At 41.1% G+C, this 20,690-nt stretch overlaps 1 protein-coding gene across 3 annotated transcripts in view; it reads right to left on the bottom strand.

The window, feature by feature from the left end:
- Arhgef9 (Cdc42 guanine nucleotide exchange factor 9) overlaps positions 1 to 20,353 on the bottom strand; it is a 299,679-nt gene extending 279,326 nt beyond the window's left edge. For 2 of the 3 annotated variants that reach the window (XM_090326294.1, XM_090326296.1), the window contains exon 1: positions 20,258 to 20,353. The gene's annotated coding sequence lies outside the window, so the exon portion shown is untranslated. Of the gene's footprint in view, positions 1 to 9,145; positions 9,329 to 20,257 lie in introns of those variants that run through there. The other variant, XM_090326295.1, reaches the window with a different exon arrangement.
- Between the last annotated feature and the right edge of the window lie 337 nt (positions 20,354 to 20,690).

Raw genomic sequence — 20,690 nt, 5'->3', positions numbered from 1 at the left:
GCACAGAACAAGACAGCAATGAAGGCTATTTGCTCATACAATACTTCAGAATTATCTACATTTGACACTGATAACAACCCAGGCCTGTAGTCTACGTTTTCTTGCCCTATAAACATCCTTCCAAACCTCAAACTCCTCCATTAGCAGGACCAAAGAAAACAGTGGATGTGTGGTGCCCACTGCTAATCCCAGCTGCAGGAGGTATAAGGAAGAGGATCATAGGGGAAGGATGTCCTGAGGGCAAAATATAAAAGCAAAAGTGAGCTGGTTGTGTGACTCATGTGGTAAAAGACTTCCCTAGCATATGCCAAGACCATAAGTTCAAATTCAAGTACCATCAAACGGAAAGGACTTGAGGTACCAGCTTCCCTACCTCTGTCTTATAGGAACTTGCTTTAATACTGTAACCTTTCCAATCCATCTATCTTTTGATAGCTCAGTTCTTGACCCTAATAGGCTAGCATACAAAATGATAGGTATAGAATCACAGAGATAGTAAAAATCAGTTTGAGGGGAAAAAAGGAGGAAGGAAAAAAAGTAGTTTATTGAAAGGAAGCCTACTATTGGGTGATCAGAGACAGTCTAGGGTAATGGTACTCTGATCATTGTCTCTGATGAGCTATTATGAATAATTCCTTTTCATTCCAAGAGAGAGCTCTAATAGCTCAAGAATAAAGAGCCATTTAAGAACTTCATAGCTCTTTTCCTTTGAGAGCGTCTATGTCATTCACTGATTTTCATCCACCCCTCCTTACCTCCTCTCTCTCTTGCTCCTTGTTCTGTCCACTGTATGTATTCCCCTCTATTGACTGGCTATTCTAAGAACTGAAGGATAGTTGGGAAATTTTTAACCTATTGAATATTACTTTCTTCTGCCTGCTCTTTTTTTGTGGTGGGAGATCTGCTTTTGGGTGGTGAAGTGGAGATTAAAGTCTCATGGACTTTCCTGCCCAGGCTGGCTTTGAACCATGATCCTCAAATCTGAGCCTCCCAGGTAGTTAGGATTACAGGTATGAACCACTGGCTCCCAGCTCTGCTCTTTCTTTAAACCGCAATAGTCGCCCTTTAAAGTACTGAATAAAGAATTTAAATATAGTCATATTCTAGAGCTCAGTTACATTTCACTTCAGTGGATTCCTCTGTTAGATTTCCTGTGACTTAGCTGTCCTAGCAAAATGGAATACAGAAATAGAAAGACAGACTAGTGTAGAATCATGCTTTGAAGGCTAGACTAAGTTTGGTTTTAGGCAAACGGAGCTTAGGCAAGGTCTGACGGTATATTCTCAGCAATCCCAAAAGCCAAGCATAATATAAGATGAAAAGTATGCGTCTCCTGAAAGTGGAGCAAGTGGTAGACAAACATCTTTGCGGAAAAAAAAAACCTAAGGCTGAGGTCAAGCCCCAGTACTGGTACAAAAGGAAAGTAAAGAAAGAAGAAAAGAAGAAGAAATAAAAGAAACAGGATGCTTCATCTGTATTACACCCACAATGATTTTGCATACCAGTAGTATCCAAAGTACCAATACCACAACAATAAATTCTTGAGTTACTTTCACAGCTCCCTTCCTTGCAACTCTTTCTACATGTTTTCTCAAATCACCTGGAGGAGAAAGAAAGTCTCTTAGCATCAAAACACTGCCAGGCTGCTCTACTGTTCCCCTACTTTTACCATACTCAGTATCATGAAATCTTCAGATAATCTATGGATTTTCAAGGCATGAAGGAAATTTTGAGACAAACACAGGTGGCTCATACCTGTAATCCTAGCTATTGAGTAGTCTGAGATCTGAGGATCTCAGTTCAAAGCCAGTCTTAGCAAGAAAGTCCAGGCATCTCTTATCTTCAATTAACTACCAAAAAGCCAGATGTGGAAGAGTGACTCAGGTGGTATGTTCTGAATTAAAGCACCATGCTTATTTTAAAATTCATTTTCATTTCTTTTCTTTTCTTTTGTCAGTCGTGGGACTTGAAATCTGGGCCTGGGCGCTGTTCCTGAGTTCTTCAAGTAAAGGCTACTGCCCTACTCCTTGAGTCACAGTGCCACTTCTGGTTTTCTGATGGTTACTTGGAGATAAGAGTCTCACAGACTTCCATGCCTGAGCTGGTTTTGAACCGAGATCCTCAGATCTCAGCCTCCTGAAAAGCTAGGATTACAGGTGTGAGTCATTGGCACCAGGCACAATTGTTCATTTTCTGAGCACCTGATGTTTAGGGGAACTTGAGAGGGGTGGAAAACACACACACACACACACACACACACACACACACACACACAGAGTGATTATTACTTCTCATATGCAAGAGAGAATGAATAATGATGGAGAAGAGGAGAGGTTGCAGCAAGAGAGAATAGGAAAGAGAGCCAAATGTTTCAGAAAAGCATACATTTCCTCTGAAGTATGCTCATTTTAAACGAGGGTATGCTGTGAAAGCTCTCTAGATAAGATGGTATTTAATCTGAATTTTAATGAGTGAGCAAATGGCCATGAGCTAATGGACACAGTAAAGAACGTTTTTTTGGTTTTTTTTTTTATTGGTAGAAAGTCAAAGAAAATGCTAGAGAGGGAAACTGTGGTATGCATGCAAAGAATAATAAGTTCTAACTTTGGTTGGTGCATAGGAGTTTTAAACCAGATTAGTAAAGTGAGTTAGAGGTAGGCTTAAGGCTAGAATTGGAACTTTATTCAGTAAGTAATGTGGAGCTGCTGAAGGCCTTTGAATAGGTGAGTGACACCATCTGAGGCTCTTTTTGTTTTGTGCCAGTACCAAGGCTTAAACTTTGGTGATCCCATTGCTTAGCTTGCTTGCTCATAGCTGATGATCTACCACTTAAGCCACACCTCCAGTCTGGCATTTTGTTCATTAACTGCAGATGGAATCTCAAGAGCTTTCCTGCCTTGACTAACCTCTAGCCATGACCCTCAGACGTCAGCTTCCTAAATAGCTGGGATTACAGTTATGAGCCACCTGAACTTGGCTATCAGATTTGATTAGTCATTATCTAGGTGAGAAATTATCTAGCATGAAGTAGAAGGTGGGAGGGAAGACAAAAAGGGCAATTTTAAGAGCTTTTCATAAGCAATCATATTATGGAAAATTTTGCATGAACCCAATAATGTCACCACTATGCAGATATTTTACAACACAAAGTCTTCATACAGATCCATAGGAAAACCACGAACAAGGCACAAAAATATTACAGAGACAATTTACAGAAAGAGAAATATAAATTACCCATAAGCATGTTTTCATGTTTTATCTCCCTAACAATAAGGAAATGCAAATGGCTAAAACTGTTATATTTCACTTACAATATTTATATAAATTAAAATAGATGAATATGTGCATATGTGATAAAACAAGGAAGTTGAATATTCGTGGAAGAATCTAGGTAGCAGGTATATAGACACTATATACCTACTGTTTTCTGTCCAAAATGGCCATAATGTCTAGGCACAGCTGTCTCATACCTGCAGCTCTTCAGAAGGCTGAGCCCCAAGGGTTGTGGTTTGAAGTTAGCCCAGGCAGAAAAGTCCAAGGACAGTGCTCAGGCACAGAGCTCAAGCCCAAGATTGGCAAAAAAAAATACAAAATACACTAATATATTAGTATGAAGAGCCTTCCAAAATACAATGTGAAATTTTAAAATGCAAACTGTAGAATCAACTATAAAGTATAAATTATAAAACAAAATAATTAAGTACATACATATGTATGTAGACATGTTTAGATATCTAAAGAGTAGAAGACTTAGAAAAATATACAGGAATCTATGAACTATGATTATCCCAAGGGAAATTAAGTTGAAATGAGTATAAGAAATATTCAGTGTACTTTTGCACCATTCACATTATTTGCCATACAATTCCATTTTATTTCTTTTCCTAAATATTTTAGTATTTATTTGTACTCACTCTTTTATCTGTCCTTTGTTATCTTTTCACCAATCCATTGATCTCAATTTTATACATTGCAAACGTAGTGACATTTTTTTCTCTTATTTTTAAAAAAGAGGGAAAAGAAGACACCATCAACTATTGACTATAAACAGCAGCTAGATCAATGTGGAGTTAATGTATGTTCACTTTCAATGAAGAAACAAAGAAAATGGCTTTGAATTCACTTGCTATACAAAGGAAAAGAACACAAGAGCTTCCATCTGCAGGTAGACAGAAAGAACAAGGTTCGTGAATTCTGGAGAAAAGTGTTGATAGAGGATGGAAAAGAAGGGGAGAAAGAAAGGTATGGGACAAAGGAAATAGCCAAAAAATTCATGTCATGTAGACCTTCCTTAAACACGGACAGGGATCATGGGAAATCATGTTCCCAAGACAATACTATCTAGCAACACAGACCATTGTTCTGAAAAACGTAAAATGGGGAGTTTTTGGTCTCTTCTCTTTCTATCTACTTTCAGGCTCACAGTATTAAAGGTGTGTGTGTGTGTGTGTGTGTGTGTGTGTGTGTGTGTGTGTGTGTTTGCATGCATACCACTAGTGGGGTTTGAACTTAGGCTTACGGTGCTATTGCTGTCCCTTAATTTTTCCATACAGGTTGGTGTTCTACCACTTCAACCATAGCTCCACTTCTTGCTTTTTTTCTGGTTCATAACAATATTAAGTGAGGCAAGCCAGACCTAAAGAAATATATGCTCCATGATTTCCCTCATTTGTAATAATTAGTATATGCCTACAATAGTCCCAGCACAGGATTGCAATTGCTAAATTGATATGTACGTATGAGCATATAAAATGAAGCTAATTAAAATGAACTCCAAGAAATGGAAACAAGCATTTGTTTTTTTTCAATGTACTATGTGAAATGATTTCTTTCTTTCTTTTCTTTTGGTTTATCACTGGTTTTGATTTTGATGCCCTGTTTTTTGTATATACATTTATCTGATTTGGGGAAAAGAAAAGGGAATCTCAAAATGATGAGACAGAGGACAAAAGGTGAACCAACTCAAAAGTGATATACAAAAGACAGTATTTTGGAAATGAACTTTACAACTTGGAAGGGAGGGGAGTGGGGAAGGGAAAGTGGGAGGAAATGAGGAAGGGAGTAACAGTTTGACTAGAAATATACTCATTACCTTATATAACTGTAACCCCCTTATACATCACTTTTACAATACAATAAAATACATTAAAAAAATCTACTTTGGGGGCCAGGAGTTTGGCCTAGCGGTAGAGTGCTTGCCTAGCATGCACGAAGACCCGGGTTCGATTCCTCGGTACCACATACATAGAAAAATTCCGAAAGTAGTGCTGTGACTCAAGTGGTAGAGCTCTAGCCTTGAGAAAGCCCAAGGACAGTGCTCAGTCCCAGAGCTCAAGCCTCGGACTGGCAAAAAAAAAAATCTACTTTGAAAATACGTTACTATTTTTTTTTGAAAGTACGTTAATTTCCTAATCCAGCTAGGTTTTTGTTGTTGTTGTTGTTGTTGTTTTGCTGTTTTTTTCTACCACTTCAACCATAGCACCACTTCCAGCTTTTTTCTACGTATGTGCTACCGAGGAATCGACCTGGGTCTTCATGCATTCTAGGCAAGCACTCTACCACTAGGCGAAACTCCCGGCCACCAGCTAGTTTTTATGTGAGATCCTCAGCTCTCAGCCTCCTAAGTAGAATGAGCTACAGCTGTCCAGTATGGATCCACTCCTCACACGATTGTTGGTCTCAAATTCTTTCTAAATGGGTTTGATCATTAAGCAAGATACAAGATCCAACAGGAGGAAATCCCTCTCTCTTTCCTTCCTGAATCTGCGGCTCTATTCCCTGGCCCATTAGTCTCAGTCAGGCAATCAGGATGACAATCCATGAGCCATATCCTTTAACATATCTCAGCAAACAAGGCCAGCCACCCTGGTTCCCAGAAAAAGGTGAGACTCGTGCATACTTGTCTGGCTGCTATCTCAAGGATGACCACTACAACCTATCATGTTTCTTGTCACTCATACCTAGGGGCAGTCTATCGTCAGTAGGCCATTGGGATTGCTATTCCTTGGATGTTTGAGCAGAATGGAAATTGAGTAAGGTGTAGTTCATACAGGAAGCTCTACCCAGAGTCATGACTACATGCTCACAGGCACTTCCTAGTTCACAAACCTCTCTCTCCCTCTCTCCCCCTCTCCCCCCCCCCCTCTCTCTCTCTCTCTTTCTCTCTCTCTCTCTCTCTCTTTCTTTTTTTTCATGTCAGTCATGGTGCTTGAACTCTGGGCCTGGGCATTGTCCCTGAGCTCTTCAGCACAAGGCTACCACCCTACCCCTTGAGCCACAGGGTCACTTCCGGTTTTCTAGTGTCTAATCGCAGATGAGTCTCACGGGTCTTTAGTGCCCTAGCTGGCTTTGAACTGGGATCCTCAGATCTCAGCCTCCTGAGTAGCTAGGATTACAGTTGTGAGCCACCGCTCCCAGCTGCTGTTTTCTTTCAAGGAATAGGACCAAAATATAAGGATCTGATGTTCAAGTACTACCTTTGTTACCTCAAGCTCTTATTTCCTCTTTGCTTTAGCAGTCACAGTAGCCATTCTCTGTCCTCTGCATATCCAATACTACTTTGTGTCTATGAAGACATACATATTATGCATTTGCCTATGCTTCCTGGTAATATGGACACACCACCTGTCGCTCTTCAGAGCCCACTACAAGCGCCCGCAAACCAGAAATACTCACTTAACAACAGGAGGCCATAAAGCTGGAAATCTCAGGAAGTGGGCTGAATAGCCGTAAGTGGCATGTAAGATTAGAATCTATAGCTCCCAAGCTTCTAGACTAGCATATTTTTAATGATTTCACACCTATGGGACTTCTTCTTTCTGCGTTGAAATATGGTCATTACATCCACTTTCCCCACAATAGACTTAAAGTTGTCTAAGGGCAGACGCCTATTTTCTCTCTCTGACTTCCTACCTAAGTGCTCAGCAAATGCTCCATATTTCTATGCTACAGGCCAAGTTACCTTGGCAGTGATCAGAAAGCAATGTAGCTACTATAGCAAAATACAAGCAACATAAAGGGCCCTTTAATTTTTACCCTCCAGGACCTTGGCTATTGAAAACCATTCTAGCTGTTGAAAGCCTTTCTAAATTGGCTGGACATTAGAGTTATATTGTAGCCAATGAAAGAAGGTAGCAAAATTTCTGTTCTCTTACAGTGGTGCTTTTTTAAGACATTCTGGAGCTCTGATTGCTCAACTTTTCCAAATATGAGTGTGTAAGACATCCAGATCTAGTTTGCTATATTGACTGATTCAGAGGGATCTTTTGAGATAGTTTACTAGAGTTCAGCTCTCTTACATTACATATGGAGAAATTGAGGCTCAGAGGGATGTGAAGGCTTCCCTAAGGTCACAAAACTAGTAGATGATAGAATCCTCAATCTTGTTTGTCAGTCTTATTTATTTGTTTAGTTAGTTCTGCTGCTGAGGCTTGAAATCAGGGCCTGGATGCTGTCCTTTAGCTCTTTTGCTTGTAGTTGATACTCTACCACTTGAGCCACAATTCCAGTTCAGATTTTTGAATGGTTAACTGAAGCTAAGTGTCTCATGAGCTTTTTTGCCCAATCTGGCTTCAGATCCCCAATCTCAGATCTCACACTCCAGAATATCTAGGACTAAAGGCATGAACAACTGGCACGCGCGCATGTGCACACATGCACACACACACACACACACACACACACACACACACACACACACACACACACCTACTCATGCCTAGGGAAGGTGATTCCAGTTGTCCACACTGAACCAACCTGGACTTTCAAAAGGTTATCTATCCCTCTAGGGATCCAGGTAAAAAAATTATCTTGGGGTTATATGTGCATTTCTAGCCAACCTGGCAGCATTCTGCATCCAGAGAAATCCTTTGGTAACCTGCCAAAATGTCACCATTTCTTGCCCAGTCTGAGACTTAGGTATAATCATCTCTTGTCAGTTTTATCCTCAAACCCAATAAAGAAGGAATCACAGATTACATTCAGTTAGGTGTCTAGACTAAAGATTTCCAGTGTGTCAGGTTCTTTTTGTCTTACAAAAGGGATCCCTGGATGCTTAATATAGGATTAGGAATGGTCAGTTTTTGAAAAGGCCTAGTAGTCACATATTACATATCTTCACATGAAGTCTGAATATCTGCATGAATATCACCAGTCAGGTGGTTCTCTTAATCTCTTTTTTTTTGTTGTTTAAAAGCCTGTAGTGACCCACAGCTCATGCCTTCCCTGCCAATTCATTTTATCATTGAACAGATGGAACTCATGGTAGTCATTCAGTGGAATAATTTATGCAAAGTACTCAGAAAAATGCGTAACAGTAAAAATCATTCTTCTCTCCCTTTTAGAAAGGGCTTTCTCATAGTAAGTTTAAGTCTGACTTCACCTTTTTGAATTCTGACCTAGTGTGACTCTCCTTTCTGGGACAATACAAAACAAACAGAATCCTAGTCTAGTCGAGAACTTCACAGATATTTGAACAGCATTCCTCCGCCCCCTTCCTGTCTCTTAGCCTAATAAACTGTGGACTCTCTACAGCTAGATTTTTGTCTTCCAGCATATACTCAGCTTATGATTGACCCTACTTTCCAGAAAATCATGACATTTTCACTGAAAGCAATCACTTGGTCACTGTGTGGGGGTGAGGGAGGTTAGAACAACAAATGTGCACACTCTGTGAGCTCCAGTCTTGCATTGCATGCTGAGCTCAGCACCTTGATGTGATTGTTAAACTGTTCCCATATATGAGGTGTGGGTCCTCAGAGGAATAAAAAGCTTTTAACTTCCAATAGCAGCTTTCCTAATCTGGCCTTCAGTTGTGCCACCTCCTTCCTTCCTCTTGCTCTATTCTTTCCTTTCCCAGTCCCATCACCACAGGAGAACTCTTCCAGAATGGCTAAAGTTTCCTAAAATAGGTAAAGTTCCTAAATCTATAAACTGACTTGGCAAATGACATAACTTGGCTATTAGATCACAAGTCTTGGCAGGTTGACACCCTGTGTGTGGCTCACCAGCCTACCCTGGCATGCCCCAGACATCTATGGGAAGATCCGGGAGTCTGCCTGCCACAATACAGGAGCTGGTGGTAAAATTGGGTGGCTCCCCTAGCGGCGCAGTTACTAGATCGGTGGGGAACAGGTAGCAGAGTTACCTTGCTGGCTTCGAGGACCAAGTACCAAAGCTTCATCGGCTGGACCGCGAGTGGGTGGGTCCGCACCGCACCTCCGCTGCGCTCTTGGGACTGCACCGTGCTACGCGGCCACGAGAGTCGTGGGCCGTGAGCCAACCGGCAGTCCCGTGTCTTGTGTAGCCCAGAAGTGGACAGCCGCACTGAACAGTGGCTAGATGGCTGGCTGGCGCGGTAGTAGCTTCATTGGGAGTGTCATTGCAGCGGAGCTCCACTGTCCTCGGCCTCGGCAGCCCCTACCTAGCAGGAGAGTCGCCGCCGCCGCCTCCACCGCTGCCGCCGCCGCCGCCGCCAGGGTCGAGGAAGCTTCGATCGTCCCTGTTCCTGCGGCGCCTTGAGGCGGGGTCCAGGCTGGGGGGTCTGTCGCCTCCTACGCAGATTATGGGCGCGCCTGGAAGTGCGGGCGGAGGTGCACCCGGCGCCAACTAGGGACAGAGGAGGCCTTCGTCCCACTGAGCCGCTTCTGGCCGCTGCTCCTCGCCAGGGACTGGCCGTCGGGGCGGCTGGCTCTGCGGGTCACAATTGGCGGAAGATGGAGCCACCAAAGCGAACGAAAGGGGGAGGGGCCCCAACTCTGAAGTTCGGGTCGGAACTCCGGCGAGCCAAAAGAAGGTTGGCTGGAAGCCAAAACACGTTCCCTCCAGCAATCGATTCCCTGGAGGCGACCTCTCTGCTCCCAGGAAGGTGGAGATGTGGGGGGGGGGGGCTGAGGCAGGGGAGCCCCATCCGGAGCACCCACCAAGCCTAAGACTGGTGATCTTGCCGCACGCTGAAGGCTGCCCCCAGCTGCTTAGCCGGGTCGCGCAGCCCCGCTTGGCTGGCCAAGCTCTGACTTGTAACCTAAACATTTCATCAGCCTAATTGCTTAGAGCTCCTGATGGCCGAAAGCCGGGATGGCTTGAAAAAGGGGTCCGCCCCTTTGCAGGCGACGCTGAGAAGCTATGCTACCTGCACCCTGCAGCCAAGCGCCCCCATTAAGCAACACGCAGCCTTGCCTGGGGGGGGGAGGGGAAAAGTTAAGAGGGTGCGACCGATTGCCGACAATCCTTTTCCTGCATCCATCCACTCGGTTGCGACACCCCACCCCCTCTCCCTCAGGGGGTGGAGGAAGGTAGATTCTTGCTCGTTAATCCCTGGGTACATTTTTGTGTCACCTTTCTGACTGCTACAGTCATATAATAACAATCGACAGGCCTAAGAAAAGACCAGCTAGGATTCAGAGGGCTCCGGAACTTGAATAATGTTTTCCCTGCCCCCTTCCTTGCCAGCTGTATACTACTAAGACTAAAAAGGTCTATCAAGGAGGCGAACCCTGCACCCTAAATAGTAAGTACTGACTTCACACTTTTCTAGGAAGTGTTTAATGGACATGTGCCTGTTTTTAAATAGGAGATTAGGCTCATCAACTTGGGAACTATGCTGATAAACCTGTATAGGATGTGGGGAAAGCATTCACTTCCCTGTTAAGACTTCCTCAAAATTCTACTTGAAGACAGTAGTACAACCATCCATGACATAGGCATTGTCCTGAACAAGTTTATCCTGTAAAGTTGCCAAGGAGATGCCAGCTAGGACCTGGCTTGACTTGCAGGGTAGCCCTGTCAGCCTCATAGGAAAGCCAGACCTGGGGCTTCCCTCATACTTCCCTCCACCTTCCTCTTTCCCACCCTTCACACATCCAGCTCCTTGCTCTTCCTGCCAGGACACATAACATTTAATGAGAGACTTTTTAAAAGAACGAAGCCACCTTAAAACTGGGAAGGGAACTTTGAACATATCACTTTACCAGTCTTGGAGTCTCCTTACTCCTTGCATGCAAAATGACCATAATAAGAAAATCTTGTTGGGCACATGTGGTTCATGTCTATAAACGTAGCTACTTAGAAGGCTGAGATTTGAGGATAAAGGTTCCACCAGGAAAATGGGTGAGATTCTCATCTTCAATTAACACAAAACAAAAACAAAAGATAAGGGAAGCTGTTACTCAAAGTGGTAGAACATTAGCACAATAGCCTTAAGTGCAAAGTAGAAAAATGTAAATAAAGGACAGTGTCCAGGCTCTGAGTTCAAGCCAGCACAAAACAAAACAACAAAAAAATAAAACTTTAATACCTTCTTTAACAAAGGATTCACAATGGTGAATCCCACCTGTGCCTGGGCCTTACCAAGGACTCTGTAAAAATTTGTTTCTCTTCCTCAACTAAATTACAATAAAGAAATGTGTTCTATTTTCATATATGTCCCAGTACACTTGCTGGAGGCAAAGCCAGCCTAGCTAACCAGATCCTGGAGATCCTGGCCTCCTAATTTACGAACAAACTCCTTCACTCTTTCCACTAGCCGTGAATTGGTGAGCTTGAATATATGATTTTCTTCCTGCACAATGTATGTTGTAGCAGGTAAACCGGTAAAATATAGATAAAATGTATCTCATAATTCTTCATTGCAATAATGTGTCTGCTGACTATCAACTTCAGCAATGAGGAAGGAGAAAAGGATGGATGAAGTGGGGTGAAGAACCCTTATGAAACCTGGGTGTTGGTGGCTCATACCTAATCCTAGCTACCCAGGAAGCTGACAATCTGAACATCATGGTTCAAAGCCAGCTCCATAGATAACTCATTGTGACTCTTATCTCTTATTTTATCTTATTCCAGCAAAAAGCTGGAAGTGGAGGTGTCGCTCAGGTTGTAAAATCCCAGCCTTTAGCAAAAATAAAACAAAAACAAACAAACCCCACACCTTTTTAAGAGAGTTATTTCTAGACTCAGTCTATATGGAAAGGTAATTTCTAAAGCCTTGATGACGAGAGGTTATCATCTTATCCACCTACCTGCCTCCCAACAGACCCTCAGCATGATTTCTCTTGTGTTCCAAGCATCCCTAAAATTAACAAAAGACAGCTATTCAAAAAGTAAATAAATAGCTGGGAACGAGTGGTTCAGGCCTGTAATACTAGCTGTTCAGGAGGCTGAGATCTGAGGATCATGGTTCAAAGCCAGCCTAAGCAAGAAAGTCCATACTACTTTTTATCTCTAATTAACCACCAGAAAAGCAGAACTCTCACTGTGACTCAAAGTGGTAAAGCACTTGCCTTAAGCTGAAGAGCCCAGGGATAATACTCAGGCCCTGAGTTCAAGCCCCATGACTACCAAAAAATAAATAATATTTAATGGGAGCCTATACTAGAAAACAACCTGTGTTGGTCCCATGAGAAGCAGATGAAAAAGGCCCAGACCTACTCACACAAAATGCTTCTCTATCCAAGGAGATAAAACAAGCAAGCAAATACCAGATCTGTCACCTAATACCTTCTGCCTTTCATTGATTTAAAAACTATAGAAATTGGCTGAGGACTAGTGATTTGTGCCTGTAATTCTAGCTACTAACACACACACACACACACACACACACAGAGACAGACAGACAGACAGACACACACACACACACACACACACATACACACACACACATGCACACACACAATATACCTTTTGAGATAGGCTGAGTAATGACTCCCCAAAAGATACACACATTCTAACCTTCAGGACTTGTGAGTACATTTCCTTACTTGTCAATGACTTTGTAGATGCAGTTAAATTTAAAGATCTTTAGATAAGGAAATTATCCTGGACTACCCAGATAGGCCCTAAATACAATAACATATATCCTTCCTTCTAAGAGAAAATGCAAGGACGATTTTACAAACACAATGGAAAAGATGATGGAAATATGAAGCCAAGAGAGATTAAGAGATGTTGGTCCTGAAGATGGGACTACCAACTATGGAATGACAATTGTCACAAAAATTTGGAAGAGAAAATGTGGGTTCTCCCTAGAGATTCCACAGGAACTGCCCCGCCAATACATTGATTTGAGCCACTTATGCCTAGTTTTGGATTTCTTATATCCAGAACTATAAAGGAATAAATCTGTAGTGTTCTAAGTCATTAACTTTGTAATCATTTGTTACAGCAGACTAAGTGGACACTGCATCACTTGGTTTGCTCTCTGACTTTGATTCAATGCCCTATTACATGACCAGAAAAGGGCCCTTATTAAGGAGGTATCCAATAATAAATAAACAAAACTGAATAGAGGACCAGGAGTTTGCCTAGTGGTAGAGTGCTTGCCTAGCATGCACAAAGACCTGGGTTCGATTCCTCGGTACCAAATACATAGAAAAAAGCTGGAAGTGGTGCTGTGGCTCATTGGTATAACTCTAGCCTTGAGAAAAGTCCAAGGACAGTGCTCAGGCCCTGAGTTCAAGCCCCACAACTGGCAAAAAAATTGAATAGAGAAGTTATGGCCATTGTTAATCAGCAAAGGAGCCATAGGAGTGGTGAGGGAAGTGATTAATTGCAACTCATACCTATTGTTAAAAGACCTTCATAGTATGCCTTACTTTGTTGGCATCTTTTCTCTGATACAAAGAAAAAAAATCACTGCAAAATTTCTAAAGTGTGTACAAATGTTAGTTTACATGGTATACCTAAGAATTTACTAAATTAGGTTGCATGATATACCAAAGAAGAAATTTAGAGGCTTAAGTTTTAAACCCCTGTCCAGCTGCTGTTACTTCCCATAGGTAATACTCAAACTGAGAGTTTCAATTTCTCCACCTATGAAGAAATGTTGAGACCATGAAAATATCTTTCCTGCAATGACCTTATAAGTATACTGTATCTTTTATCACTGTCTCCTTTACTTTTACTTTTACTCTAGTAGGGGGGATTCTGGATGAACAATGGGGAAGGTTTTAGCAGGTACAAAAAAAGAAGCTAAAGTATTAATGACACAGGTCATCAGAATGCAGACATATTTCTACTCTGATTTGACTATTCCAATGTCACCTTATATAAAGTATCTTACATAACAGAAATCCTAAAAGAAAAATACCAACATTAGAGTTCCTAAATCACAACCCCGTACTTTTGTTTGTACCAGTGGGGCGAAAAATCCACTATTGATTTTCCATTGCTTGCTAGCACCAGCAACTCCTGCCTGTAATCATAGCTATTCAAGAGGCTGAGATCTGAGGACTGTGGTTCAAAGCCAGTATGGACAGGAAAGACCATGAGATTCTTATCTGTAACAGATTCCAGCAATGCCACAAATGCAGCTGTGACTGAAGTGATAAAGTGCCAGTCTTGAGGGAGAAAAAAGCTAAAGGATACCACCCAGGCCCTGAGTTCAAGCACCATTCTCAGCACAAAGATAGTCTCAAGTCCAGGAGAGTGGCATAATGGTAGAGTGCTTGCAGAGCATGCATGAAGTCCTGGGTTTGATTCCTCACCTCCACATACACAGAAAAAGCCGCAAGTGTTAGAGTTCTAGCCTTGAGTACAGAGAGGCTCAGGGACAGTGCCCAGGCCCTAAGTTCAAGCCCCAGGACTGACAAAAAACAGTCTCAAATCCTTAGCATAGCATTTGATGCTTCCTATGATCTACATCTTCAAAGACTAGATTCTTTTTTGACCTTCACTAAATCAGTACAGAAAATGAGCCCCAAACTTTCCATACCTAAAAACATCTCATAAACAGTATGGTCATTTTCCCCAAGATTCCATTCTTGGGTTCAAAGGAATATTATTTGTAGTAACAGAGAAACAGAAATAAACCAGATGTCCATCAATTGGCGAATGAATAAAAATTATAAAGTATATCTATTCAAAGGAATAATATAGTCATAAAAGAAAAGAAATGTCAATATATTCTCCAAATATCCCAGGTAAATTTCAAAAACATTACAGTACATGAAAGAAGCCAGAAACAAAAGGCCACATACTTCATGATTACACCTTTATATGAAATGTCCAGAAAGCGCAAAGTGATCAAATTAGGGATATGATTAATGATTGCTTGGTCTAGAGAGGAAGAGGGAAGAAAAGTGACTGCTTCTGGGCAACAGTGGCTCACACCTGTAATCCTCACTATTCAGGAGGCTGAGATGTGAGGATCATGGTTAGAAGCCAGCCTAGGCAGATAAATCTGAGCGACACTTATTGCCAATTATCAACAACAACAACAAAACAGAAGTAAAAGTGTGGCTGAAATGGTGTAGTGATATCTTTGAACAAAAGTGCCAAGCAAAATCAAGAGACCCTGAGTTCAAGCCCCAATACTGGCACAAACAGAAAAAGGAAAACGAAAAAGAAAGTTCCTGCTAATGAGTTTTGATGAAAATATCTTGAAAGTAGATAATAGTGATAGTTGCACAACTTCAAATATAGTAAATCATACGGAATTATATACTTTAAAGAGATAAATTTATTATCTATGAAGTCTCTCATCCTAATAAAGATGTCTTTAAAAAAATTAAACTGTCGCACTAAACAGCAGAGCTTTTGAATGGCAAAGGACATAGCTAGTAAATTAATTAGGAAGCCTACAGAGTGGGAGAAGATCTTCACCAACCATACAACAGACAAAGGCTTCATATCTAAAACATATCAACAGCTCAAAAAATTGAATCACTCCAAAACTAATCTCCAAAGTAACAACCATCCCATTAAAAGATGGGCCAAAGAGAGTCTTCTCTGAAGAAGAAACAAAAATGGCCTATAGACACATGAAGAAATGCTCAACATCTCTGGTCATAAAAGAAATGCAAATCAAAACAACTGTAAGATTCCACCTCACTCCAGTTAGAATGGCCAGGATCAAGAAAACTAATAACAACAGATGCTGGAGGGGATGTGGCCAGGAGGGATCACTACTACACTGTTGGTGGGAGTGCAAACTCATTCAATGACTATGGAAAGCAGTATGGCAGTTCCTCAAAAGACTAAACATAGAGCTCCCCTATGACCCAGCAATTCCAGTTCTTGGCATTTACCCAACCATCCAGAAACAAAGACATACTAAATCCACCAGCACAACAATGTTCATTGCAGCACTATTTACCATAGCAAAGATATGGAACCAACCTAGATGTCCCTCAGTTGATGAGTGGATCAACAAGATGTGGTATTTGTACACAATGGAATTCTGTGCTGCTGTCAGAAAAAATGACATTGCCCCATTTGTTAGGAAATGGAAAGTCTTAGAAAAGATCATATTAAGTGAAGTAAGCCAGACTCAAAGGAACTTAGGCTCAATGGTTTCCCTCATTTGTCATAACCAGTAGAAACCTTGGGCTCTCCTAGCAGAGATTTGCAATAGAGCAAAACCTTGATACAAAAGGCCATATAATAGGACGCTGAATGAAAGGATCTCTAGGATATAGAAACATAAGCCATATAATGAATGATTGTTGTTCTTAAGGTACTATGTTATCTCTCATCTCTTTTGCTGTCCCTTGGTTATCTCATATTGTTACAGTATCTCATTTTGTTACCTGATATATCGGATATATTTGTATTTGGTTATTTGAAATTGGATAGGGAACGGGGGAAAACAAGACAAGGGGTGGGGGTGTGGGGGAGGGAAATGGGGACCAAGACATGTGAAAGGGTATCAATGTATGGGAATTAATGCACCATCTATCTTGCAAATATCATGTAACCCTTCTATTAATTACAATAAAAAATATATGAAAAAAAATTTAAAGTGTCTCAAGCCTGGGAGTATGGCCTAGTGGTAGAGTGCTTGCCTAGCATGCACGAAGACCCAAGTTAGATTCCTTGGTAACACACACATAGAAAAAAAAGCCAGAAGTGGTTCTGAGGCTCAAGTTGTAGAGCTCTAGCCTTGAGAAAGTCCAAGGACAGTGCTCAGACCCTGAGCTCTGGCCCCGAATTTGCAAAAAAAAAAATTATATTGTCTCATGTCAATCTAGTTGGCCATAGGAGACCAGATTCTAGAATTGATCTTCATTTTACCAGCAGTTCTTTTTCCTGTTGTGGGGCTTGAATTTAGGGCCTGGGCACTGTTCTTGAGCTTTCTTAAGGATAGCACGTGGGCCACATCACCACTTCTGGCTTTTTCTCTGTATGTGGCACTGAGAAACAGAAACCAAGGCTTCACACATGCTAGGCAAGCACTCTACCGCTAGGCCACACTCCGGCCCCTATTAGCAATTCTTACAATTTAATTTCTATTTGGTCTGGCCCAATGTTTTTGTAGCTTAAGCCTACACTGCTTGAGATCACCTACATAACAGAATTCTTATAACACAGTCAAGTGTTTCTCCATAAGCTCTCAGCTCCTAGTTTTCTTGGATGCAGACTGAGGAATATTCATTGTGTAAAAAGAAACATAAGGTCTCTTCTGGCCTTACCTTATCACAAGAAAAGCAGGCCTATGACTCAGGCCAATAGTAGCCAGTATCCTGTGTCTAATAACCAGACTCATATTTAAGAAACTCTCATTTTCCCAAACAGCTGTCTGTTCTGTTTGGCAGAAGCTCCAGCTATTTCTTCTCATTCATTCATCACTTGATGCAGGGCCATGTTTGAGAGATACGTTGTACCCTGCAATACACTATAGAGATGTGCTATACTACAGTCTGTAGTGGGTTGATAGGGTTATAGGATCAATGGACAGAAGAACGCCATAGTTAGTAGAAAAGAATTCCTTGTGAATCAGATCCCATTGACTGACATCAGTGTGATCTCCACTGAGGGAGAAAGAGGAAGAGAAGGGAGCAAACACACCATCTTATGGAATGGGCGCCATAGTGGCCAGAGATCATTGATCTGAACTGTATACCTCAGACAAGCTCATGCACTGAATATAAGTACCCACCAAATATCATTGATCATACTGATCAATGTCTCCCATCCAGGGCCACTGTCTTCTCTTTGACCCTAAGAAGACCCTAAAAATTGTCAGCTAGTGTACCAATAAGACATTAGTTACCTGAGAAATATATCTCTTTTTTTTGCCAGTCCTGGGCTTAAGCTCAGGGCCTGAGCATTATCTTTGGACTTTCTCAAGGCTAGCACTCTACCACTTGAGCCTCAGCACCACTTCTGGCTTTTTTTCTATGTGGTACTGAGGAATTGAACCCGGGTCTTCATGCATGCCAGGCAAGCACTCTACCACTAGGCCAAACTCCCAGCCTAAAAATATATTTTTATATATTAACAATGTTGGCCCGGGAGTCTGGAGAACTGAGATAAATCTTGACAGTTGCTGAATTGTGATGTGACTTTGGAAAAACCATTTTCCCCTTCTCTTGATCACTGACGTATAACTGCCTATTGACCCCTAAGAAGAAATACCTGATCCCTGAGAAGAAATACCTGTTCAGACCAGAGACAGAAAAACAGCAAATAGGGATGCAAGTGAAAGTTGGTCTAAAGTTTCTAGAGACTGGTTAAAACTTTCAGCAAAATAGAGGACTTCTTAAGAAAAGATGGAGATTCAGATCTGTGGCTTGGTTAATCATTTCTTGAGGGCAGCTTAGGGATGATTGTCAGTTTTTATCTAAATCCCAAATCTAACAGCATCCTCCACCTTACTCAAAAATTGCAATTTAGGGCCAGGAGTTTGGTGGCTCACACCTGTAATCCTACTACTTCAGAGGCTAAGATCTGAGGATTGCAATTTGAAGCCAGCCTGGGCAGGTAAGTCTGTGAGACTCTTCACTCCAATTAAGCACCAAAAAAAAAAACTTATTAGTGAAGCTGTAAATCATGTAGTAGAGAATTATCTTTGAACAACAAATCTCAGGGCAAGTACCCAGGCCCTGAGTTCAATTCCCAAAACCAGTACAAAATTTTTAAATGATTTAATTTATTCCTGAAATGTAAGAGCCTCCATGTTTCTGAATCGGCCTATACAAACAATTTCTTTATCTGAACAGACCTCTGCCTACGGAATTGGTATGTAGCCCCTTTTCAATGAAAGCATAGCAATTTTAATACTAACGCTGTAATTTCTTGAGGATAGGACTAGGAAGATTCTTGCTAGATTTTACATCTTAATGAGTAAATGACGGTGAGATCTGGATTTTCTATTTGTATGTCCTTTTAGGGAGGATCTAGTACAGGGGGCTGTGATCTTTCTAGAGTGGCAAGTTGAAGCTTTGTAGATGTATGATAATGCACACTTGCACTATGGTAGACCACCCAAATGCTGTGGATGGGACTTCTTTAGATCCCCCAGTTCAAATTAAAACAAATTTAGAGTTATAGTAATGCATCATGATGATGCTGGAGATATGTTGTAAGACCTGTTAGGTAATCTTATTATTATGTAAACATAATAGAGTGTACTTACACTAATGTAGATAGTATATCTCAGTTACCCATTTGATGTACACTGCGTTGAAAGGTTACTGGTATCTCATGCCTGTAATTCTAACTACTCAGGAGACTAAGATCAGAGGACTAATGTTCAAAGCCAGCTTGGGCAAGAAAGTCCGTTCAAATAATATATCTAAGTAACCAGCAAAATGCTAAAAGTGGAGCTATAGTTCAAGTGGTAAGGTTCCAGTCTTGAGTCAAGACCTTGAGTTCAAGTCCCAGTATCAGCACAAAAGAGAGACAAAGAAAGAGAGACAGAGGTGATAAATTTGAAATGTATGCTGTTACTACTGGTATAATATAGTATACTGTTTCATAGTAATTTTAAGTAGGAATACACTAAAATAATGACTAAAAAGTATTGAGTAGTAAATGCAGAAACCAGTAGCAAAGTTTTCCATCTAGTATTATATATGGTAGGTAATTGTATATATTATATTTTATGTGAAATCACCACAAACATATGAATAATATGCCACTTTGTCATCTTATAATGGCTATGTAACCAAACAGTAGTAATTTTTCAACTCTATTATATCATTAGAGGACCATCATCGTACATTTGGCCTGCTCATGAAAACGAACCATCACTATATAGTGCTTGACTGTATTCAATTGCCAATGGATTACTGGAGAAGATGATTTGATCCAATAGGTGTCTTTTTCAGTGATATATTGGTCACCAAAGTGTTTAGGAGGAGAGTCATTGTGGAAGACATAGGGATTTGAGACAAATTAAGTAGAAGAAGGAAAGCCAAACCACAAAAAGCATGGACAGACATTTCATGGAAGAGGTTATGCAGATGGCAAATAAAAGCATGATCCATATCAATAGTGATCAATGAAATGTGGACTAAAATCATGATGAAATATCACTACTTACCTGTCAGAAGGTGTGTGAAACACAACAAATCAAATACAAAATGTAGTGAGACAGCTAATGCTGGGAAGAGCTGAATCACTCATACAATGGTGGTGGAAACGTAAACTGGAACAGACACTCTGGAAAACAAATTGAGTTTGTTAAAATGCAATTACCATGAGCCAGCAAATTACACTCCTGGGCATCTATCCCAGATAAATGAAAACTTATGTTCACACAAATGGTTATACATGAATGTTCACAGCAGCTTGATATGTAATCCCTAAAACCTGGAAACCGTCCATCTGCCCTTTATCAAGTGAGTTAGTTAAGGCAACAATGGTACATCTGTTTTATGAAATTCAATACAATATAAAGAAAAAAGAAAAGAAATAGACTACTGATCCATGCCACAACTTGGATGAACCATAATGAAACCATGCTGAATGGGAAG

This window comes from Megascapheus bottae, chromosome X (assembly GCF_031878675.1).
Source record: "Megascapheus bottae isolate mThoBot1 chromosome X, mThoBot2.hap1, whole genome shotgun sequence".
Lineage (NCBI taxonomy): Eukaryota > Metazoa > Chordata > Mammalia > Rodentia > Geomyidae > Megascapheus > Megascapheus bottae.
This window is presented reverse-complemented; position numbering and strand designations above follow the sequence as displayed.